We start from the raw sequence: 26,871 nt of genomic DNA on the forward strand, positions 1-26,871 counted from the left end.
ATACAAAATTGCATAATAGGGAATATTGTTTTGTCTTTCTTGAATCCACGAGTTTCTTACACAAGAGCCAGAGCATCAGCGGACCGTATGCATATAATTATGTTCAAGATATATTGTATCCAGTCATAAACAAAAAGGCCATTGTCTATCTTCCCTTTTCATATGGCATTGCTAATTGTGTAATATATCCTTGCCAATACACTGTTCTAGGAATTTTCTTAATTGCATGCTCGTTCATGTATTTTTATACGTAGTTTAATGCAAATGAATCATTATGCATCGTTGCATTGCAAAAATCTTGTGCAATTATGTGTCGTAAACAGGGAACATCATAATCATTCTTCATTAATTGGAATATTGCTTCAAAACAAATTTCAATGCAAATACCCCTAAACCCGAAAAATATCTTAAGCATATGTCTGCCCATGGTTTTTTCTATCTACATCCATCCATGTTTTGTTTTCTCATATGTTGTTATATTTATTATAAGTTCATGATGAGTTCCTATTAAACATTTTTTCTTGCATAGGCCCTGGTTCAAAATCTCCGACAATTGAATTCTCGTCATGGAATAATATGTCATAGTTTTTCATTGTTGTCTTTGACCAAAGTCTTATGGGAATTTTTAGCCAGTTTGATAACTAATGTATACAAAATATGAGCCCCCCAAAGTCCTCATTCTTCCACAACAATAGTATTTGAAGTTTATTTTGTAATCCTTTCCAAGTAAATATCTAGGCTATTTATACTATGCATATGTATTAATGCATCTATATTCAATTCACGTTCGTAAGATAATATTGCTACAACCTTACCTTCATGTAAACAATTCTTGAAATGTTCTATTGTTCCTTCATGCAATTCTATTGACATGTATCTAAAATGCAATAGAGTTCGCATACTATCGAACATGCAATCTCCCAAAGCATATGCAATTTTTTTCAAACGAAATAGATTATGCTACCTTAGTATTGAATCCATACCATTCCTTTCTATAGTAAACAAATGATTCTCCATTGATGCTTTAGCAATCACGCTTCAAACATGTTTGTTCATTGATGCTTTAACAATCACAATTAAAAAAAAAATCACTATGAACTATTACTCAACAATAAGCACAACATAAACATTGTAAAGGAAAATGAGTAAAAAGATATATATACAACTGATTAATGTAAAAATATTGTCTATGAACACGACATAGAATTAGAAAATAAATGAACCACAATTCACTTGATACATATATCATAAAATCTGTATCTGTTTCCAAAAATAGATATTGTGCATAATTCTTATGCTAACAAGCAAAATGCACAATTCTCATAACATAGTATCGACTTTGACAACTATGAGAAAAACCCTTTGTAATGAGTCCCCCTCCCCTAGAACTATGACATATATCAATATTCATTGGCAACATGCATGCCAAAAAATGAATACATGATCAACACCTGGCCAATGAAACTGCCGACACGTTACTTGTTATTAAAATTATGTCACATAAGCTTGATAAAACTAGACCCTTTGATTTATGATTTATGTCGAAGCACGAGTATGTGCAATAACAAACACAATCTTTCTATGGAAAAGTTCTATACTTCTGCATTCACTCCCCCCACACAATTCTTTGACACACTTTCCTTCCGCATAATACTGATTTTTAAACAATAGAAACCACTTAATATCAATCACTCTGTATAATGTATCACATGATTTCATATTTATTTAATTTCCTACATTTTTTGATTCACCATGGATATGTGTACATAAAAAAAAAAAAAAAAAAAGTCCTGATGATGGACCCCCTTTGGGGTTTGAAACGTTGGCAGAATGAAGTGAAGACTGTGGTTAATCCGGATCAGCAATCAAAAAACTCCCACAGAAGCCTAAAATCTAACATGATCTATCTTATCTAACCTCTCACATACAAAATAGTTACAAGTGGCCATTATACACGGAAATGAGAAATATAGAGTTAGATGACATTGAGAATATCATTGATTAAGAAAATAATTTTAAGTACAAAACATAAATGGCTAGAAAATTTCTTTTTGCACAATGCATTTAGAAAATACAAGTATTGTTCAAGTTTTTGTTTCTTTACATGAGCCTTAATCTCCAAAAGGAAATATTGAACATAAAGCAATATAGTATAATGTTTCTTTAATTTTGACATGTTTTTCAAGCCCAGTTGGAGATCGACTATATATTTTGCAACATATCATAGATATGAAGGACAACCGACTCTTCAACGATTACAACTTCCCCTTTCCGTCAAGCTCCCACATGATACAACCAGAATGAGTTCCCCCACTCTGAATCACTCGGGATTTTGCCTCATTAATCCATGCTTGCTTTATTTAGAGGTAAAGTAGCCTTACAACACCTATCAGAAAAAGTAATTGCGTAGAGCTCTTAATTTGCGCAAAACAGAGGATTTGCATAGGACATTGTTGCATAGTTGAATACACATTCAACTTTCAATTGTGTCTGAATGGAATCTCTAAATATCATATGAAAAGCACCAAATTCTAAACATAAAGAAATGAAAGCTAATACATATTGGAATGTCATTCAGGCTCAATTGAAAATCGAAGATATATTTTGCAATATATCATGAATCTAGAAAACGACCAATGCTCGAACGGCCATGGTTATTACTCTTCGCAAAGTGTAAGTTTTTCACACAAGAATTTGCTAATAGTTGTATGGAGACTCAACTCCTTTATGCGCTAGGGAAATCATTTCTTTGGTTAATTTTTAAACTCTTTCTCATTTAGAACTTTTGCAAATATATCTATATGAAAGAAAAGTTGCACAAAATTAATTAATTGGTGAAAGATTACGCTCTCAGCTAATACATAGATGAGAAGAATTTTTTTATTATTCGTAATGAAGAATGTGCCAAAGATAAAGTATGTCCAAGAGAACGGAGGTGTAGAAGTGACAGTAAGCAATCTGATGCAACACATTTATTTTTTCATTTGCATAGTCTAGCATAAGAAGAAAGGATAACTCAAGTGTCGAGAATGCATAACGATAAACCAATATGTTAATAGGCAAAGAAACAAAACGACAGATTTACAACATGCTTGTAGATATATCGTTATCTAGATAGAGTATTATCTATATTTTCAATCATCATGATCGTTATATAAATAGACTATTATCTAGATTTTTAATCGCCCTAATGCCTTCGATGCTATATTGACAACATACATCCAGGGGAAGTGACAGTAAGGAATTTGACACAACCTATATCTGAATACGAAGGAATTAGCATAATTTCTATAATAATGACAAATGAATTGAAAGAAAACAATCGACATTATTCACGAATCACATTTTAATCATCCTCATCATTATCTATATACATTGTTATCTAGTATATATTCTTAATCATTCCAATGCCTTTGATGCAATATTGACGGTGTATAACCATCAGAAGTGACAATAAGAAATTTGATGCAACCCATATTCGAATACGAAAGAATTACCATAATTGTTATAGTAATGACAATTAAATTGAAAGAAAATAGTTTGTGTTATTCCCAAATCACATGCTAAGAACAAAAAAAAGGCGTTGTTTACCGAGACCACAAATTTGCTCAGAAATTGCTGAAAATTGGCTATTTAAAAAAATTTATAACCATAGGCGTGTTTAAATCATTTTTTGATGGTAGAAATGAATTCAACACCATTAAAAACCTTTGGGGGACCCAAAATCCTAAAGTTTGAGAGTTGTAACCCATATTTCCCAAAAAATCTACTAGATTTTGTTCAAAATCTTGTCAGAATTTCCACTATTTTCCTAGCAAAATTGTGGCCTTGTTATACTACTCTAAAAAACAACACATGAATAGCCTTTACGACTTATTGGTATCAAAATGATATAACCTAAAAGCCTTGCACTAGCAGGAATCAATATAAATTTTAGAGGTGGCATGTGTATGCTATCATTTTCGAATTGAATTAAAAAATATTTCACACACTTTCCACACATAAGTGTATTGATTTGGATATGAAAATACTAATGATAAATCCTTTGTAATAATCATCTATAAAAAATGGGAAATGCTGTGAATTTTCCATATCTATAAAACATTAGCCGATTGAATGAACCCAACAAAAGAACCAATAGATCAACATAATAAAACAATCTGCAATTGCAACAAGGAAAGTAGCGAAATAATCGCACCATGAATAGATAAATCCATGCTATTAATTCAGAGAAAAGTTAAAGGAATGGCTACAACGAAGAAGAACTTAGATTGTTTACCAATGTGTTATGATCCAATCGCACCAGGATGCTCCGAAGAGAAGCCCTATGATTACTAGGAGGCCCTACTCGATCATAATGTTTAGTGTCGACAATATGGGAAAATGATGCACTCCCAACACACCAAAAAATCTTGTTGTATGACAAAATGAACACTTAAATCAACTTGTTATTAATAGTGATATCATATGTCCATATTCTCAACACATAACATTATAATCAACAAAATGAACTATTTGATCAATGATCCATCATCACATAACATTATAATTGGCAAAATGCAAAATTTGGTCAATGATCCATTGTATTGATTGAATGGAAGTAAGTTTTATGAATTTGGACCTTATTAATGATGAATAGTTTCTATGTTATTTAAAACGAAATAGTAATGTTTCTTATTTAATGTTCATTAAATTTCTTATTGCAATAAATTAATGTTGCTTATTTAAAATAAAATAGTAATGTTTCTTATTTAATATTTATTAGATTTTTTGTATCCCCAATGAAACCTCCCCACACATTGAAATCTATCAGCAAGAAAATTTTTGCCTAAGCACAAATTTCAATGAACACCTCTTGCAGACTGAGTGTGGTTTTCACACTCTAACATAATCAACTTCTTCTGCAATAAAGACTTTGTTGAACAATTAATTAAAGATTGTGCTCTCCGCATAGTGAAAGCTTTGTTTATGGCTATCTTTGTGTAAATAAGGATATGTGCAAAACTGTGGAGGAATATTTAAATGATCCAGGTGGATATTGGTGGCCACCCACCTATTCCACCTAGACCTCTAGTAAGTTTCGTCTGTTTCCTTAATTATAGAGCATTTTCTATTTTTAGCATTTTTTTCAGGTCTTGAACTTCTAGAGTAGTTTTGACCCCTTAAACAACATTTGTTTAGGTCTACAACTATGTCCATGGGCCTATAGAAAATCATATAGTAATCAGATAGATCTTTCCAATGAGGTATTGTACGCACCAAATGAAGATCATATGATCAAGTTACAACACTGGGAAGTTGGTTGCCCACTTAACCCCAATATGGCCCACAAACTCTTGGCGTTTCATCTCCTGGAGTTAGGGTTTTGGTTGTTTAGGGTTTTCCCTTATTGTTCAATGATAAAAAGGCCCTTTAGCCTCATTATAACATAGTTCAGAGGCATGTAGCCACCACATCTCTTCTAAGAGATAAGCTACCATTGCCTGAGCTAGTTTATTTCCATTCTATATGTAAGCATAATTTAGCTCTTTGATATTAATGAAATGAGGTTTTATTTTTGTTGCATCTCTAAGTTTATGTGCATATCTGCATTTTTTTGCATTCCTACACAAGTCCAGATCATAAGTATCAGAGCATTCTACTATTTCTTTGTTTTTCTTTGCATGTCCCCAATGAGGTAAGGGTATAAGGAGTTAGGGCTTGAACTGGTTAAACCTTTGCAAGACCAGCCTCGCAAACCTCGACAACCTCCCATGGCAGAAGAAAAGAAATACGAGGGGGAAGGATATCCTTTCAAAATATTTCTTGAGGAAGCCCTCGAGCGATAGAGGATCATGATGATGAATAAATTTGCCTAGATCCTTCAGCAGCTACCCACAGGGGATGCATCTTCATCCAACAACCACTTTAGAGGCACCACTTCTTTTAAGGTACATGTTAACTTTGAAATTTCCATAGTTGAAGGCCAGATAGATGTAGATGCCATAGATAGATGGTTAAATCTGTTGGAAGGATATTTTTGGTTCATGAATTTTCAAATCGGGAAAAGATTATTTTTTCACTCCTTAATGTCGCCCCACATGTCAAGGAATGGTGGAAAACCTATTATAAACAAAAGGAGGAGAGGGAATCCTCATTGTTTTCAGCCGCACCCACTTGGAATTCTTTTTGAGACAAAATCAAGGAAAAATATTACCCTTTTTAGAACTATGAAGATAAATACATAAAGTGGACCATGCTGCGGCAGGGAAGGGACCAAGATGTGCCGGAGTTCACAAACATTTTCCATACCCTTCACACAATGTTGGGTATCAAGCATTTTGAGTGGCATTTGGTACTTAGGTACCACGACTGTCTATACAAGTACATCCAGGATGAGATGGAGTTCCTGGACATCTCCTCACTTGGTGCTACCTATCGATATGCTGTCAAGATCAAGCATAAATTTAAACAAAAGAAGTGAGACTTTAGTTCTACGAACTCGAAGCAAGGGAAAGGCGCCTCCAAACAACAGAACAAAGGAAAAATCCAAGGGAAGGCGGCCCAGGACAACCCGATGAAGCCACAAGCAAAGAACAACACCACGAAGAAAAATAAGGACATAGGGGAAATGGTATGAGTTCCATAAGTGCCCCACTCATAACACAAATGAGTGCCAAGCCAAGCAATAAATAGTGGTTGAGTTGAAGGCTTTTGAATCAGATGTATGTTCTGACTCTGAGTCAGAAACAGAAAAGGGGAATGACAAAGGGAAGCATATTATCAATGTGGAGCCTAGTGCCACTGTTTCCACCACCAAGATCTAGAAGGTTGAGCCTGAAGATCCAAAGGAGGGGGAGTGACTCTTCCACTCATAGATGAGGGTGAAGGGTTCTCCACTGCATTTTATTATTGAAAGTGGGAGCCAAAATAACCTCATTTCAGCAGAGATCGTGAAGTGGTTGGGTCTACCAACCATACCAAAGACACACTCGTACACCATCAAGTGGCTTCACCAAGGGAGAGATCTTCACATCAGCTAACATTTCCTCCTTCCCTAAAACATCAATCCCTTCACAGATGAGGTACTGTGTGATGTTTCTCCTCTTGAAGTTTGTGATGTATTATTAGGCCAACCATACTTGTGGAAGCATCATGTTGTGTATGAGTATAGGCCTCACACTTTCATTATTTATTTTGGAAATAAGTTATACAAGATACCATAGGTAGCACCGCCTACCGCCATCTATTTGATCTTTGCAAAGAAATGCAGTAAGATCATTTCCCAGACCGATAAATTTATCTCCCTTACGATTCGTCCTTAGGCAAATAAGAAGACTATGGCTACATCCAAAATCTCCAAACAGGGCTCCTCCACATGACAACATCAGATGAATAAGGTCGTGGAAGAGTACAGGGACAACTTCACCTCACCCACAGGGGTACCCCTACACTCTCAGGTCAAGAACTCCATCGATCTGACTCGAGCATGCCACTACCCAATGAACCGATCTACCGATTCTCTGTTTTAGAAAACGATGAAATTAAGAGGTAAATTTAGGAGTTTTTAAAGAAAGGGCACATCAAGCCATGTTCATCACCCCATGGAATATTGATCATGTTGCTACAGAAGAAAGATGGAACCTGGAGACTCTGTATTGACTATGGGGCACTGAATAAGATCATTTTATGAATAGGTATCCAATCCCACAGATTGATGATCTTCTGGACCAACTTAAGGGGTTCAAATATTTCAGTAAGATTGACTTGAAGTCTGGGTACCACCAGAAACTAATTGAACCCTTTGATGTGTCGAAGATTGCCTTCAAATCCGAGGAGGGCCTTTAAATGGTTGGTCATGCCTTTCAGGTTGACGAATTCCCCCGCCACCTTCATGTGGCTGATGGATGACATCTAGGGGACCTTTACCAACTCGTTCATGGTAGTGTACCTATATGACATCCTAATCTTCAACTGGAGTTGGGAAGAGCACATACACCATATTCGACAGGTCCTCCAAACCCTACGACAACACAAATTTTGTGCCAATTTGGATAAATGCACTTTTGGTATGACCCAAGTTCAATATCTAGGGTACATCATTAGGTAGAAGGGTGTGAATGTGGATCCAACCAAGATACAAGTTATTTGAGATTAGCCAGCCCCAACCACTCTAATAGAGCTCCACAACATTCTGGGTCTTGCCAATTTCTATCGCAGGTTCATGTTGGGATTCTCTCATATCACTTGGCCTTTGAGTCAAGACACTAAGGGAAGAGCGAAAGCAAAGTTTTTTTGGTCTAAATCCCAACATAAGGAATTTGTCAAGTTTAAGCATCACCTCTTCTCTGCACCAATGCTCACATTACTAGACCTGCAAAAACCATTTGAAATTGAGATAAATGCCTCTGACTATGCTATTGGTGCAGTTATTACCTAGTAGGGGCATCCGGTGGCATATCACAGTGAGACACTTTCAGATACAGTCCAAAAATATCCCACTTATGACATAGAGATGTATTCTATTGTCTAGGCCTGTTGATAATGGAAGTATTACATTTTGGTGAAGGAAACGGTCATCCACACAGATCATCATCCCCTTCCATTCATACAGACACGAGGGAAGTTACAGAATGATCACCATAAGAAATGGCCCACATATTTGAAAAAATTCCATTCTAACATCAAGTACAAAAAGGGAAGCACCAATATCTCAACTGATCGACTCTTGTGGACACGAGACGTTGGGGTGGCCGCATCTTTACAAGAGCAATCTAGAATTCCACAACATCTATCATATGCTCTTGGAAGGAAAATAAGTTCTAAATTTTCACCTCCAGGGCGCACTATTATGCCACATGGGACACCTCTATGTTCCTACGAGAGAGCGTGCTAAGATGATTTTGGAAGCACACTATGGCCAAGTTGCTGGACACTTCGGGGTAGAGAAAATAGTGGTAGTGCTGTAGAAGTATTTTTATTGGTTCAAGCTTTGATAGGATGTTGGGAAGTACATCAAACCCTGCACTTCCTGCACCATTGCCAAACCAACAATCAAGAAGAAAGGCCTATATACTCCTCTGCCTACTCTTAGTCGACCTTGGGAATCCATCTCCATGGATTACTTGTCAGGCCTTCCTTCTACTAAGCATGGAGACAACTGCGTGTTTGTGGTCATCGACAGATCTCTAAGATGTCCATTCTGGAGGCGTGAAAGTAGAGTATCACAATAGAATCCACTGCTAAGCTCTTCTTTGAACTAGTGTGGGTACATTTTGGGATCCCAAAGTCCATTACCTCATATTAGGACAATAGATTCCTGAGCACATTTTGGTCAAGCCTCTGGTCGATGCTGGATACCAAGATCACTAAGTCCACGACCTTCCATCCCCAAACTGATTTCCAAACAAATGTTTTCAACAGGATGATCATGCATATTTTGTGTATGTACAACTTGAAGCATCAATACACATGGGATGAAAGCCTCCCCTATGTCCATCATAGCTACCGTAAATATCTCCATAAATCCACTGGCCATAACCCTTTTCAGGTGGGGTTGGGATTCTAACCATTATGTCCCATTGATGTGGCCATGCCATTTACAACTACTCAAGAAGATTCGGCTCATGTCTAGTCCTAAGTTTACTGGGCTAATAGATTCATTGAGTGCATTCAGTACATCCACCAATAGGTCCATGACATATTGGACAAAGCCAATGCTAAGTACAAGCATCGTCATGATCAACATCGAGTGCCACACTAGTTTCAGGTGTGCGACAAAGTTTGGTTACATTTGTAGAAGAAGCACCTCACTGGGCCCCACCCTAAGATTCCCCCACTCCTATATGGGTCATACACCATCACCAAGGCTGTAGGGGATAATGAATTCAAGCTCAACATTCCACCATTCCTTGGTCTGCACCTAGTATTCAATGTGGACTGGTTGCGACCATAATTTCATCCATTATTGGAAACATCTGATATTGTGGAGCAACTGACACCAATAGAGCTCAACCCAAGTTGCATTGTGTAGGCCACAACTGACAGGATCATGGACACACAAATTAAGAACACTCACCATTAGAGGATCCAACTATATCTAGTTGTTAAAGTAGGCCAAATCCTTCACCAGGACAAGGGGTTCACTAAGGACTAGGTTGAATAGAGATTTCCTCACCTCATGGAGGCTCTGCACGTAATGAGGACCATTGCTTTCTAAGGGGGGATGACTGATCCATTTGGATATTGGTGGCCACCCACCTATTCCACCTAGACTTCCAATTAGTTTTGTTCTTTTCCTTAATTATAGTAGCATTTATTATTTTTAGTAGTTTTAAGAGTCCTAAACTTCTGGAGCTGTTTTGACCCCCTAAATAGTGTTTTTTGAGGTCCATAGCATGCCTGTGTCCATAGGGAGGGGCCCATGGAAAATCTTATAGTACTCGGAGAGATATTTCCAACAAGATATCATATGCGGCAAACAATTATCATATGACCAAGTGACGACCCAGGGAAGTTGGCTGCCCAACTAATCCCAACGGGACCCACAACCTCTTGGCGTTTCATCTCTTGGGGTTAGCATTTTGGTTGTTTAGGGTTTTTCCTTACTGTTTAATAATAAAAATGTCTTGGAGCCTCATTGTAACATAATTTAGAGGCATGTAGCTGCTACATCTCTTCTAAGAGATAAGCTACCATCGCCCAAGCTACTTTATTTCCATTTTGTATGTAAGAATATTTCCATTCTTTGATATTAATGAATTGAATTTTTATTTCTGTTGCATCTCTTTGTTAATGTGTATGTCTATATTTTTTTGCGTTCTTGCATAATTCTGGATTAGTGGTATCAGAGCGACCTTCTCTTTCTCTATTTTTCTTTGCATGTCCCCAACGAGGTCAGGGTATAAGGAGTTAGGGCACGAACTGATTGAACATTTGGAAGACCAGCCTTGTAAACCTCAACAAACTCCTATGGTGGAAGAAAAGAAATATGAGGGGGAAGGGAATCCTTTCAAAATATTGCTCGAGGAAGCCCTCGAGTGACATAGGAACACGATGATGGATAACTTTGCCCAGATCCTTCGACGACTACCCATAGGCGACACATCTTCATCCAAAAGCCACTCTGGAGGCGCCACTCCTTTTAAGGTACAAGTTAACTTTGACATTCCCATATTTGAAGGCCAGATAGATGCACATGCCGTATATATATGGTTAAATCTATTGGAAGGATATTTTTAGGTTCATGACTTTTCCAATTGGGAAAATATTACTTTTTCACTCCTCAAAGCCACTCCACATGTCAAGGACTAGTGGGAAACCTACTTTGAACAAAAGGACGAGAGGGAATCCTCACTATTTTCAGTCACACCAACTTGGAATTATTTCCGAGATGCCATCAAGGAACAATATTACCTTGTTAGGAGATATGAAGATAAATACATAAAGTGGACCACGCTATGGCAGGAAGCGACCAAGATGTGACGAATTTCACAAATATTTTCCATACACTTCTCACGAAGTTGGGTATCAAGGATTCTAAGTGGAATTTTGTACTCAAGTACCACGACTATCTACACAAGTACATCTAGGACGATATGGATTTCCTAGACATCTCCTCACTTGGCGCTTCTTATCGATATGCTGTCAAGATCGAGCAGAAATTTAAACAGAAGAAGCGAGACTTTGGATATGCAAATCCGAAGCAAGGGAAAGGCGCCCCAAAACCATAGAACAAAGGAAAAAGCTAAGGTGGGTCGGCCCAAGACAACCCATCGAAGCTGCAAGAAAAGAATAACACCACGAAGATAAAGGACAATGGGAAATGGTATGAGCTCCATAAGATCCCCACTCACAACACAAGTGAGTGCCGAGCTAAGAAGTCACTAGTGACCGAGATGAAGGATTCCGAATTAGATGCATGCTTAGACTCTAAGTAAGAAACTGACAAGGGGAATGATAAAGGGAAGAAGATTATCGATGCAGATCCTAGTGCCACATTTCCACCACCAATATCCAAAAGGTTGAGCTCGAAGATCTAGAGGACAGGGAGCGACTCTTCCACTCACATATGTGGGTGAAGAGTTCTCTGCTGCAGTTCCTTATCGACAATGAGAGCCAAAGGAATCTCATTTTAGTAGAGATCGTGAAGCGATTGGGCCTACTGACCACACTACACCTGCATCCATACACCATCGGGTGACTTCATAAAGGGTGAGATCTCTGTGTCAGCCAATAGTGCAACCTTCCCTACAACATCAAGCCCTTCACATATGAGGTTTCGTGTGATGTTTCTTATCTTAAAGTTTATGATGTATTATTAGGGAAACCATACTTGTGGAAGCGTCATGGTGTGCATGAGTTTAGGCCTTGCATTGTCATTATTTCTTAGGGAAATCGCTGGTTATATAGGATACCAAAGATAACACCACCTACTGCCATCTCTTTGATCTCTGCGAAGCAATGTCGTAAGATCATTTCCCAAACTCGGAAATTTATCTTCCTTATTATTCGTCCTTAGGGCAAGAAGAATACTGTGGCCACATCCATAACCTCTAGACATGGATCCTCCACATGACAACAACATATGGACAAGGTCATGGAAGAGTACAGGGACACCTTCACCTCACCCATAAGGGTACCCCTACACTTTCAAATCAAGCACTCCATTGATTTGAGCCTGGGCGCGTTTCTAACCAACAGACCGATCTACTCACGCTATGTTCTGGAGAACGATAAAATTAAGAGGTAGATTTAGGAGCTGTTGCAGAAAGGGTAAATTAGGCCAAGTTCATCACCCAATGGAAGCCCGATCGTGTTGGTACAAAAGAAAGATGGGACTTGGAGACTCTGTATTGACTATCAGATGATGAACAAGATCACTGTTCGGAATAGGTATCCAATCCCACATATTAATGATGTTTTGGAACAACTTAAGGGGAGAAAATATTTTAGCAATATTGAATTGAATTCTGGGTAGCACTAGGTACCAATTGAACCCTCCAATGTGTGGAAGACTGCCTTCAAATCCAAGGAGGGCATTTTCTAATGGTTAGTCATGCTGAACGATCACCATAAAGAATGGTCCACATATCTACAACAGTTCCATTCAAACATAAAGTACAAAAATGAAGTTATCAATAATGTTGTAGACTATCTCAGCTGACCACCGATCATGGTGTTGACCACTGTATTCGACTCTTGTGGATGCGACACTTCAGTTTGGCACATCTTTACATGAGTGATCTAGAATTCAAAAAAAACTACCAGATGCTCCTAGAAGGCAAGCAAGTTCCATATTTTCACCTCCAGGGCGCACTGTTATGCCACATGGTGTATCTATGTTCCTACAAGAGAGCGTGCCAAGATGATTTGGGAAGCACACTACAGTTGATTTGCTGGACACTTCAGGGTAGAGAAAACAATGGCAGTGCTGTAGAAGTATTTTTATTGGCCGAACCTTCGATAGGGTGTTGGGAAGTACATCAGATCCTACACTACCTGTGCCATAGCCAAAGAAACAATCAATAAGCGAGGCCTATATACTCCTCTGCCTACTCCTAGTCAGATTTAGGAATCCATATCCATGGATTACATGCTAGGATTTCCTTCTACTAAGCATGGCAACGACTGTGTGTTTGTGGTCATCAATAAATTCTATAAGATGGCCATTCTTGCAGCTTGTAAGAAGAGTATCACAACAAAAGCCACTGCTAAGCTCTTATTTGAAAGTGTGTGGGTACATTTTGGGATCCCATAGTCCATTATCTCAAATCGAGAAGCAGCTTATTGAGTACATTTTATTTAAGCCTCTCATCAATACTGGATACCAAGCTCAATAAGTCCACAACCTTCCACTCCCAAACTGATGGCCAAATAGAGGTCATTGACATGATGATCATGCACATTTTATGCATGTATGACTCGAAGCATCCACACACACGGGATGAAATCCTCCCATGTGTCCAACACTACTACAACAAAGCTTTCATGTGGGGTTGGGATTCCAGCCATTATATCCCATTGATGTTGCCATACCGTTTACAACTACTCAAGCAGATTCGTCTCATGTTTAGTTTGAACTTGACCATGCTAAAAGCTTCATTGATCGTATTCAACACATCCACCAATAGGTCCATGAAATATTGGACAAAGCCAATTCTAAGTACAAGCAGTGTCATGATCAGCATCGAGTGCCACACAAGTTCCAAGTGGGTGACAAAGTTTGGTTACATTTGAAGAAGGAGCACCTCGTTGGGCCCCTTCGCAAGCTTCTCCTACTTCGATATGGTCCTTACTCCATCATCAAGGCTATAGGGGAGAATTACTTCGATTAATCTGAAATACTTGTCTACATTACACCATTCGTTAGTTTGCACCGAATATTCAATGTGGATCGATTATGACCATACTTTCCTCCATTGTTGGACACATCCGACGTCGCGGAGCAACTGACACCAACAAAAGTCAACGCAAGTTGCATTGAGAAGGCCACAATTGACAGGATCATGGACACATAGATTAAGAACACTCGTCAACAGAGGATCCAACTATATCAAGTTTTCAAAGCAGGCCAACTCCTTCACCGAGGAAAGTGGTTCATCAAGGATGAGGTTTAAGAGAAATTTCCTCACCTCATGGAGGTTCTGCAAGCAATGGGGACCATTATTTCCTAGGGGGGAGGACTGATCCATATGGATATTGGTGGCCTCCCACCTATTCCACCTTGACCTCCAGTCAATTTCGTCAGTTTCCTTAATTATAGTAGCATTTACTATTTTGAGCAATTTTTGGGTCCTAAACTTCCAGAGCTGTTTTTAGGTTTGCAGGAATATTAATCCGATAGGAAGGGGCCTACAACAAATCTTGTAGTACTCAAAGATATATTTCTAATGAGGTATTGTACACGCCAAACATAGATCATATGACCAAATTACGAACCCAGGAAGTTCGCTGCCTGACTAACCCCAATGGGGCCCACAAACTCTTCACATTTCATCTCTTGGGGTTAGGGTTTTGGTTGTTTAGGATTTTCCCTTATTTTTAAATAATAAAAAGGCCCTTGAGCCTCATAGTAACACAGTTTAGAGGTATGTAGCCACCACATCTCTTCTTAGAGATAAGTTACCGTCACCCGAGCTAGTTTATTTCCATTCTGTATGTAAGCATATTTTAGTTCTTTGATATTAATGAAATTAAGTTTTATTTCTGTTGCATCTCCATGTTTATGTTTATATTTGTATTTTTTTGTGTTCCTGAATAAGTCTGAATTAGTGGTATTAGAGAAAGCTTCTCTTTCTCTATTTTTCTTTGCATGTCCCCAACAAGGTCAGGGTATAAGAGTGAGGGATTGAACTGGTTGAACCTTTGTAAGACTAGCCCCGCAAACCCTGACAACCTCCCATGGTGGAAGAAAAGAAAGATGAGGGGGCAGGAGATCCCTTAAAATATTGTTCCAAGAAGGCCTCAAGCGACAAGGAACACAAGGATGGATAACTTTTCCCAAATCCTTCAACGACTACCCACAGGTGACACATCTTCATCCAAAAACCACTCTGTAGGTGCCACTCCTTTTAAGGTACAAGTTAACTTTGACATTCCCATATTTTAAGGCTAGATAGATGCAGACACCATAAATAGATGGTATTATGTTGGAAGGATATTTTTCGGTTCATGACTTTTCCAATCGGGAACATATTACATTTGCACTCCTCAAAGTCGCCCCACATGTCAAGGACTGGTGGGAAACCTACTGGGAACATAAGGACGAGAGGGAATCCTCACTATTTTCAGCCACATACACTTGGAATTCTTTCCCAGATGTCATCAAGGAACCATGGGAAACCTACTGGGAACAGAAGGATGAGAGGGAATCCTCACTGTTTTCAGGCACATACACTTGGAAATCTTTCCTAGATGTCATCAAGGAACCATATTACCCTTATTGTAACTTACCTTGTATTTTACATTTACTTGTCAAAAAATGAAAGAAAATAAAATAAAATTATAAGATATAAATAAAAAAGAAAAAAATGAAAAAATGAAAGGGATATAAAAAAAGAGAGAAAATAGAAAAATAATAAAAAAAGAAAATATTGAAAAAATGAATAATCCTGAGGAAAATTGCGTGTTAGTTTAAATTCCGCATATCATAGTTGATTAATTGTTTTAATTAGTTTAAGCTCAATTAAGAAATTGATTAAACTTTGTAATAAAGTCAAATTTATTTGATGTTTTTTTATCATTTATGTAAACACGGGTGCATCAATCAATCGTCGTGATCTCGTCCACCCAGATCAACAACGAAGATGTACTTCAGACCCCCCTGACCCCTCTAACATTTAACAAGTGGGGGGGGGGGGGGTGGTGCGAAGGGGAGGGGGGTAGGGCGGGGTCCTAAAGGTCGTTTCTTAAAACCTGCCTTTGCTACGTGTCCACACCTAATTTATTTCAGACCCCCCCTCCGTTTCACACTTACCCATCTCCCACTCTCGCCAAAATCAAACATCCATCCCACTTCTTTCGATTGTCCTCTGCTCATTCGTAAACTCATTTAGCGTTATCCACCCATTCATTCCCTCAATCGTTGCCATAATAAATGTCTTGGTCCTATAATGGGTATTCTGAAATAGTAATTCCTACTGCTTTATAAATAAAAATGTTTTTCACCACTGTTTCCTTTTATCCATTCTATTCTGCAAAACTATACATCCAGGCTCAGTGCAAATAGACAACCAGAACAACATTAGACCACTTCTTCAACACACAACAATCTGCTAATTTCCTAGTGATCATCACCTTCCCTTGTATACCTTTAATATTTCTTCAAAAGGAAAATCCATAATGATAGAGGAAATCCTAATGGTTCCCCCTGTCATAGATTTAGATAGGCTAGACCTTGCTAACCAGGAATACAAAATAACCGAAACCCATTGTGAGTTCGACTTGTATGAACTCCACACTTGGGCCAAGCAGAAATTCCTTGATGCCAGTGATGAATTGAGCATGTGGGACTCCTTCTTGCCTTAATTCATTCTTCCTTAGACCCATTTCTTTCCCGAATTTATGACTTGGTGCCATTTCAGATGCATCTTGAGCCAAAGAGCCATTATCACTTAAAATTATGATTTTTTGTTTACTATATCTCCTGAATTGATATGCCAAATGCTTCAAGTAAAACCTTCAGCCCCTCTGCACCCTTTCTCTATGGATTCCCTCATGGAATTATATAAAAAGATCACCTTTCCTCAAAGAGCTAAATTTTTTGAAATATTCCTACCTGAAAATGCAGAATTACCTAGGACAAATCCTCCATACCCCTCTTCCATGTTCCTAGAAATGACTAGACAAATTATCTCAATAGTTTCTTGTTTGTTAGGTTATCCAACTAATCAATGGGTAGATGAGATTATTTTAGGATTTATATCTGTATTTTCAGCAAGTGAAAAACCCTCCATGATCTTCAATTACAATGAGTTTTTGTTTGAAGCAATACATGATCAATTCCTAATGTTTTCAACAGAAGGATATTTCAAATATCAGTCAGTTCTTGTATACATGTTTTTTTTCCATTAACAAGATAAATTCCAGTTTTAGTTGCAAAAATTAGATGAGCAGGGTAATCCTCAATCTGTGATTCATTGGACTTCCTTGGTAAGTGTTGTGCTGTTCAACAACCCCCCATTTTTCTATTTTATAATTTTCCTATGAAATTTATTATATAAAAATGGGGACCCTTTATAAATTTTAAAAACACAAAAAATAAAAAAAAATATTTTTCTGTTTACTAAAACATTTTTGAAGACCCCTTCGTTATCGATCTTCTTGTTGGGATTTGGAGATTTGATGATGTTTGGCATGCCCTTGATTATGGTTGTGTTGAGGTGAAAACTCAACTTTTCATTATTCACTAAAGTCGTATTATGGGGACCCTTTTAACTGATCGCTTGGTGATATTATTATTATTATATTTGGAGAATATGGATGGCCTAAATGCATTTGACTTGTACTTATATGTCTATCTAAATTTGTTTGACCTCATTTAGATTAGTTGTTTGCGAATTACGCTTGTTTGAAGATTGGATGTGTTTTGGCCACTTTAGCCTTTATATTGTATATTACCCCATTTGTTTTATTTTGTCTTTTTATACTTTGTGAATATTCATTTTTGTAAATAATATTATTTTTTAAATATATTTTATTTTGCATACTAATATAAATATTGTATCATATTGTAAAATATGTATAACATATAAACTAAAATATATTATTGTGTTGCAAAAACTGTTAGGATATTCCGACACATAGGATATAGTTAAGTTCAACTTGGTCTAGTATAGAGTTAGGTAAAGTGTGTTTCTTTACCATTGTACATTTTGTAACTTACAATCCGATTGTCACGATATGTAGTGATCCGACGGTTCACTCTCACCTCGGTATTACCGACACTTGATCCGTGGCTTGACACCCGATTGGTCCATGAGTTCTATTTAAAGCGCATGGAGGGTCATTGTTCGGGTAATCCTTGCACGAGAGAAGCTTATGTAAATTTTCATTCTTTGATTAATAAATTGTCTGTAGTACCCACGTTGGGACAGGCCGTGGACTTTTTCCCTCCTTGCACTTTGAGGGTTTTAACCATGTCAAAAATACTGGTGTATTGATTTGAGATCTGGTTGTGAGCGGTGTCCTTTTGGTGTTCTTTCTGAGGAACTTACCCTGTAAATTCCTACATGGTATCAGAGCCAGGTTGAGGGCCGCGTCCGTTGGTGATCCAAATCTGAAGCCGGTAGAACTGCATGCGGCTGTCGTTTCCTATATCTGCTGTTTCTGACTGCTTTCGGGCCGAGAGGACTGCTCTGTTGAGTTCGGAGCATCTGTTCCAGTGAGGAACCCCTTTCGTTTCACGCGAAAAGGTTTCCGGTAGCCCTAGCTGCGTCATTTTTCAGATCAAGAGGTATACAGTTTTTTTTTTTTGCAGTTCACTGTTATTTTCTCTCTGCTTATTTCGGTCTCAGTTTATTTAGCCTTTTTTTTTAACCGGATCTATACCTTTCATTTCTGCGTATGCTCTTTGCCCTGCGACTCTGTGCGATCTGGGTAAATCAGAAACAGAAAGGAAGGATTTTTCTCATGCGTATGCTCTTTTCCCTGCACTTTAGTGTGATCTCGGAAAATCAGAAACATTGAGAAAAATATTTAGTTTTCGGCTAAAGCTAACTTTGAGATTTTTTTTTTTTTAAATTTCTAGTTTTTTGGCTAAAGCTAACTTCGAACCGCAAGGTTCGTTTTTCTTTGCATATTCGTGTTGGGTTTTGTGTTTTGTGTTTTGTAGGGAAAAAGAGCTTTCTCAAGGCAAGCACGCAAACCAAGGCCTCCCCCCCCCCCTCCTCCCTCTCTCTCTCTCTCTCTCTCTCTGTCTCTCAAATTTTTTGTATAGATCAATTGGTTCAAAGCTATTTTAAGAGAGTAGAGGTCTTGGGTTCAAGTCTCCATTTTGTGGGGGCGGACTTTTTCATTCCCGCACTTCGCCGGCAACGTCAACAATTGTTTTTTCAAAAAGCCATAACTTCTTCATCCGGAAGCCTTTTTCAGAGCCGTTTTTTTTAAAACCGCCTATTTTTTCGAGATCTATCCATTGGAACACTTACTTTCAGCATCTTCAGCTTCAGTTTTTTAAAAAAATGGAAAGTCCATGCCAAGTCATTCTTGACAGCACTAACTACTTCCAATGGGTAGCCTACATGGAAGATTTACTTAGAAGTAAAGGTCTCTACAGAATAGCCATAGACCAAGAGAAGAAACCAAAAGATGAAGACAAGGCTGCAAAATGGGAAAATAGACAAGATCAAGCACGTGGTTTGATAGGGATGTCTATTTCTCCTGATCTTAGATTCCACATTGTAGAACTTGAGACTCCTCATGAAGCATTAGAAAAACTCGCTAAAGTTTTTGGGATTAAAAATGAAATTAGAGCCCATCAACTTGAAAATGAGCTGCTTACTTTGGATCCTAATAATTTTTCTTGCATTGAAGATTTCTTGTCCAAATTCAAGACCCTTAGATATCTCTTGGAAGGTGTTAAAGTTAAGAAAGAAGATGGTAACCTTATTTATTCCATCCTTACTAAGTTGGGACCAGCCTACTATGTATTTGTTTCCACTTTCCATTCTACAAGGGAAGCTTTCATTTGTCAAGGACAAGAATACAAGGCCCCTTCCTTTGACTCCTTCTGTGATTCCTTAATAAGAGAACAAGAAAAACTCTTACACCTTGGTCTTCTTAATCTTGGAAACTCTTCCACGAAAGCGTTAGCCGCCCAGCAGCAACCAAATTCAAAGAATCCTAAGAAGTTATATCCTCAAAAGAATGGTCCTAAACCATCTCAGCCTCAAAATGAAAGATCATTTCAGCAAAATGATAAGGCCAATAAAAACAAATGGAAGAAGACTGATAGACATTGTAACTTTTGTAATCGAGATGGCCACTTAGAATCTAAATGCTTTAAGAAGATGGAAGCCTTGGAAGCTGCAATGAAGAAACATAACATCCATGTGGAGCCTACTTCAACTTCAACTTCCGGAATGGCACTTTTTGCATGTCATTGTCAATCATCTCAGTCTGGTTATGCATTAAATGTATCTTCTTCTTCTTCTCATTCTCATGAGTGGCTCATTGATTCTGGAGCCTCTTGTCACATGGCCAAAAACCAAGCCATGTTTTCTTCTTTAAATGATTGTAACACCAAAAATATATATGTTGGTGATGATAGATCTCTTAATGTTGTAGGGACTGGAACTGTTCATCTAGACAATGGTCATTTTAATGATGTATTATGTGTTCCAACCTTATCCTGCAACCTTCTATCTGTCTATCAGATAACTCATTCAGGTGAAGGTAAAATTGTTGAATTTTCACCTCATGATGTTGTAATCAAGGATCTAAAAGATCCTAAACAGATTCTAGCTACTGGTCTTGCTGATGATTCCAAAAGGTTGTATAAGTTTCACAACTTTGGGTCATCAAATCTTCCCTCAGTATTTATTGCTCATAATGATGAAGTGAGCAAACTTTGGCATGAGCGATTTGGTCACTTAAACTATCGCTCCCTTCAGCATCTATGTAAAGAAAATATGGTGACAGGTCTTCCTATGGTATCTTGCAGAGATGGTGTTTGTTCCGGATGTGTACTCGGAAAACATCATCGGGACAGTTTTGACAAACGTGCCTCTTGGCACGCCTCAGCCCCTTTACAGCTTGTGCACAGTGATTTATGTGGTCCTCTTCCTGTTGCTTCATTCTCTGGCTGCAAGTACTTCTTAACTTTCATTGATGATTTCTCCAGACGCACTTGGGTATACTTCTTAAAACTCAAGAGCGAAGTATTTAACACCTTTTTGGCCTTCAAAGCCTTTGTTGAAAAACAATCTGGACATCAAATTCTTAAGCTAAGAACTGATAATGGTGGAGAATATGTTAAAAACACATTCATCAACTTTTGCACCGAAAATGGAATTCAAATGCAACATACTGTTCCATACACTCCACAACAAAATGGTGTAGCTGAAAGGAAAAATCGCACCTTAAAGGAAATGGCTAATTGTATGCTGCAATCTAAAGGACTCAGTCTTAGTTTTTGGGCCGAAGCAATTAATTGTGCAAATTATATAATCAATCGCACTCCTACTAAGGTTCTAGAGAATATCACTCCAGAAGAAGCTTGGAGTTCCATTAAACCAGATGTAAGTCACTTTCGTGTGTTTGGAAGTGAAGCATGGGCCCATATTCCAGATGAAAAGCATAAAGCTTTAGAACCTAAGAGTGAGAAATGTACTTTTGTTGGATATTCTGAAGATGTAAAAGGTTATAGACTTATTCCATTTAAGTCCAAAAATGTTATCATTAGAAGAGATGTAAAGTTTGATGAAAATAAATCGGCCTGCGAGCCTAGTCCGGCGAATGTGCCACCTCTTCCTATCTCTTCTACTTTTGAAAACATTTCTTCTTCAGATGATGAAAGCGAGGATGATAATCCTCCCCCACCTTCTCAGGATCCTCAACTTCCACGATGGGTCCGTACTACTCTGGATGCAGCAGGTGATCTTGCCGGTGATCCTACAGATCAGCGACGTACACGTTCTCAGTTTGAAAGAGCCTCTTCTTTACTGGCTCAAGCTCCAGTAAATCATGATCCTGACACTTTTGCAGAAGCTTCAGGCCATCCACATTGGGAAGCAGCTATGAATGAAGAATATCATTCATTGATGACAAATGATACATGGGATCTTGTTCTTCTACCAAAGGGACGCAAACTTGTTAGATGTAAATGGGTTTACAGAACCAAGTATGGACCAGATGGGAAAGTTGATAAACATAAAGCTCGTCTCGTTGCTACGGGCTTTTCACAGGTTGAAGGCATTGACTACACTGAAACCTTCTCCCCTGTTGCCAAAATGAACTCTATCCGCCTTGTTCTTTCCCTTGCTGCCTCTTTAAAATGGGAAGTCCATCAGATGGATGTTAAATCTGCCTTCTTACATGGGGACTTGCAGGAAGAAATCTATATGGAACAACCCATTGGCTTCATACAAACAGACTCCAACCTTGTTTGTCGACTTAAGAAATCCGTTTATGGCCTCAAGCAAGCTCCTCGGGCTTGGTATGCCAAAATGGATAGCTTTCTTTTAGAATCTGGCTTTTCGAGGTGTCATTCTGACAATACTGTCTACACCAAGAAAGTGGGCAACTCTCTTATCATCCTTGTTCTTTATGTTGATGATCTTATTCTTACTGGTAGTGATCCAAACCTTATAAACCATGTGAAGTCCAGCCTTAAAAAGAAATTTGAAATGACAGACTTAGGACACTTACACTATTTTCTCGGTCTTCAAGTCTTGCAATCCCAGGAGGGTATCTTCCTTTCCCAGTCCAAGTATGCTTGTGATATTCTTCGTCATTTTCACATGGAAGACTGTAAGCCAGCCCCTTCTCCCTTTCAGTCTGGAGTCAAACTTTCAGTCTCTTGTACTTCTCCTAAAGTTGATGCTACCTTATACCGTCAACTTGTCGGAAAACTCTTGTATTTAACCCATACTCGTCCTGATCTTTCCTTTGTTGTTGGCCTTGTTGCTCGTTTTATGCAAAACCCCCGTGAAAGTCATTGGAAAGCAGCTAAAAGAATACTTCGTTATGTTCGAGGTACAGTACAGTTTGGGATTCATTACAGTGCCAAAGCAGCTCCTCTGTTAGTTGGTTTCACTGATTCTGATTGGGCTGGTGACCATGATGATCGGAAGTCTACTGCCGGTTATGTCTTCACTCTTGGTTCAGGACCTATTACATGGGCTTGTAATAAACAGGCTGCCATTTCTCTTTCTTCAGTAGAAGCAGAGTATCGTGGTGCCGTGGAAGCTAGTACGGAAGCCTTGTGGCTTTGTCAGATCCTATCAGAGTTTGGCTTTGAGCAGCAGCATCCAACCACACTTTGGTGTGATAATCAAAGTGCCATTCAGCTATGCAAAGATCCAGTCCAGCATCAGCGCAGCAAACACATTGAACTACACATGCACTTCATCAGAAAGCTCATTCATGACCATGTTCTTGAAGTGCAATATTGTCCAACAGATGATCAGGTTGCAGACATCTTCACAAAGGCTCTCACAGAGGCGAAGTTCACTAAACTTCGATATATGCTTGGAGTTCAGGAAGTTGTCACTAAGGGAGGATAGGCTCTAGTGCCTCCTTCCTTCTCCTATTGTGTCATATTTGTAAATCCTTCAATCCTATCCCAAGTTGTTCTTAAGGGGGGATGTTAGGATATTCCGACACATAGGATATAGTTAAGTTCAACTTGGTCTAGTATAGAGTTAGGTTAGAGTTAGGTAAAGTGTGTTTCTTTACCGTTGTACATTTTGTAACTTACAATCTGACGGTCACGATATGTAGTGATCTGACGGTTCACTCTCACCTCGGTATTACCGACACTTGATCCGTGGCTTGACACCCGATTGGTCCATGAGTTCTATTTAAAGCGCATGGAGGGTCATTGTTCGGGTAATCCGTGCATGAGAGAAGCTTATGTAAATTTTCATTCTTTGATTAATAAATTGCCTGTAGTACCCACGTTGGGACAGCCCGTGGACTGTTTCCCTCCTTGCACTTTGAGGGTTTTAACCACGTCAAAAATACTGGTGTATTGATTTGAGATCTGGTTGTGAGCGATGTCCTTTTGGTGTTCTTTCTGAGGAGCTTACCCTGTAAATTCCTACAAAAACTTAATTAAAAAATGATATATTACAACACGTTAAAAATATATAAATTTCACATTGTATATATAATTTCACCTAATAAACATTGTAAATAATAAACAAAACTAAACCCATAACCATAACATATTATTATGCCTTTTCAAACTAAAATAAAACCCATAAAATATAGCACATAATATATTAACAACTAAAACAACTTAAGGGTCATTCTTCTTGCTTGATCAACTAGAAGAATTGATTCGATGTCCCTACCTATTGGTAATTAAAGACATATTGGAAAACCCATAGTGATTGGGAAAAGGTAACTGGACCTAGTTAAACCAATCAGAGACACTACTCCAAACGGAAAATGAACTAATTTAAGGTTCGGACTGGGTGGTTATCCTCCATGTTGTTGCAACAAATTTCGAGGCTTCAACATTTTGACGCTAGAAGGAGGGCCTTGAATGAGTTATTTGTTTAAATTTTTTTATATCATTTTTTTTTAACTAATCATGGCTCCCATATGCATTCCTACACTTGGTCATGCGTTTAGTTCACCCAAGCCTACACGAGGCATGCCAAAAAAGAAAATTGAATCCTTATCAAGATTAAAGTATGACAGTGAGAGTAATATTTTTGCGTTAAGTCATATTTCTGATTTTGTTAATAGATGTAAGTCTTTTAATATAATCATTGATAATGAGATTTGCAGGCTTTTCACTCTTACGTTCAGAGGACGAATCCGCAAATGGTTCCTGGTGCTTCCTCCAAAGTCAATTAATTCATGGAAGCATTTCTAAAAGCACATCATAATTATAGCTACGATAGTTTGTGTTTAGAGTTAGACAATATTTACATGTATGATAACGAATCTTTAGATGATTTTTATTATAAATTTTGGTCACTTTGTTATAGATTTCACTTAGATGATTTTCCGTTAACTGAATATTTAATTGAAAATTTTATTGCTCTTGTTTCTTATAAACTTGAAAATGATGAACCAATTAATGAAGAACAAGACTCATCTAACTCATTAACTAGTATTGAATCATTAAATTATTTTTTGGAACTAGAACCTAAAACTATAATTGAATCATAACCTTTATCCTTAGAAAATTGTAATTTTCATTTTCTTGGTTCTGAAATAAATATCTCCATTATAAGTACAGAACCTGAAAATGTTATTGCAACGATTTTTAATGATACATGTGATCAATAAATAGTTCCAATAAAATCTAATTTACAACAAGACTTAGTTAATGAACATATGGATTTATCTTCTTTAAGGGAAAACTCATAAAATTTAGAAAATGTAATTACATTTGAAAGAAATTATTTAAACCAGGAATATAATACGACAAGTTCTATAAACGATTCATTTCAGTCATCATTATACTCCAATATGCATTATTTTCTTTATCCTGATGTGTTTTCAAATCAGAATATAGTTAATGATTATCATCTTAATCTTTCAAATGATAATTTTTGTTTTGAAAATTCTACATCTATTACTCATTTGGATGATAATACTTTAAATGGAAAAACCCTCTTTTGTTAGTTCAAATCGGCCATTTGAATTCCATAACAAGAAGGTAATTTATGACAATTATCACGACAATGAGGATAAATAATCACATCTTGTACAAAGTGCACCAATTTTGAAAACTAATTTATCTCATGAAGATTCACATGCTTTAATTTTGTCTCCTCTTTCTGAACATAAACTTAACTTTGAGAATTTTGATGATTTAGCTTTGCGAGTTTCTGATGCATTTCATTCTGATTCTTTTTTAGAAACTTGCATTTATAATCTTTTTAAGGAATGTCCTTCTAGTGGCAATTCATCGACTGAGATCCATCATGAATTCCCTAATTGCCTTGTAAAATGATTTTCTAATTTTAGTTTTCATATTGATTTGTTTGTTTTTACATTCTCTTCTTACGTTTTCTTTTCCTTTTGCAAGCATGTTCAATCTTGCAATGTTAAACATCTTCTAGATTTATTAAGTGAAGATGATGGATTGGTTTCTCATAATCTTGAATATCAACAATCACTTTGTTTTAAATTTAATTCGATATTCAGAAATTCATTCCAATCATTTCATCATCATTCAAATCTAAGTCTTGAAAATGTTCCTTCAAAACATGCCTTGCCATCATCTCATTTGGTAATTTTTTACTCTTTAACCAATATTCATCCATTCTTTGATGATCCCATTGATATTTTCTTATAGAATGCTTTCCAAAAGAGATGGTTTACTAACATGTTAGTTTTAAATAAATTTATTTTTGTACATAATTTAACATTAGACATAAATAATAGGTTTTGTTTTATTTTGATTGATTTCATCATATTATTACTAATGTTTAACTTGTACATATAGGTAGAAAATAAAATGAGAGAATGGTTACATTGGAAGTATGATTATACCTAGTCATTTTCCCTTCATTCAGTTAGTAATTAGGAATAAATTAGGTTAGATTAAATTCTTTTATGTTTATTGCAAATTTCAATAAGCAAGTAATGAATTTGATATTTACAACATCTATTTTTCATTTTATGATAAAATGATTTAAAATATATTAGAGGCTTTTGAAATGCCTGCTTATCTTTATTTTGCAAAACTGCATCACATTGACAATA

This window comes from Pinus tabuliformis, chromosome 7 (genome assembly GCF_031772625.1).
Source record: "Pinus tabuliformis cultivar Carrire ecotype Pingquan chromosome 7, CPIR1, whole genome shotgun sequence".
NCBI lineage: Eukaryota > Viridiplantae > Streptophyta > Pinopsida > Pinales > Pinaceae > Pinus > Pinus tabuliformis.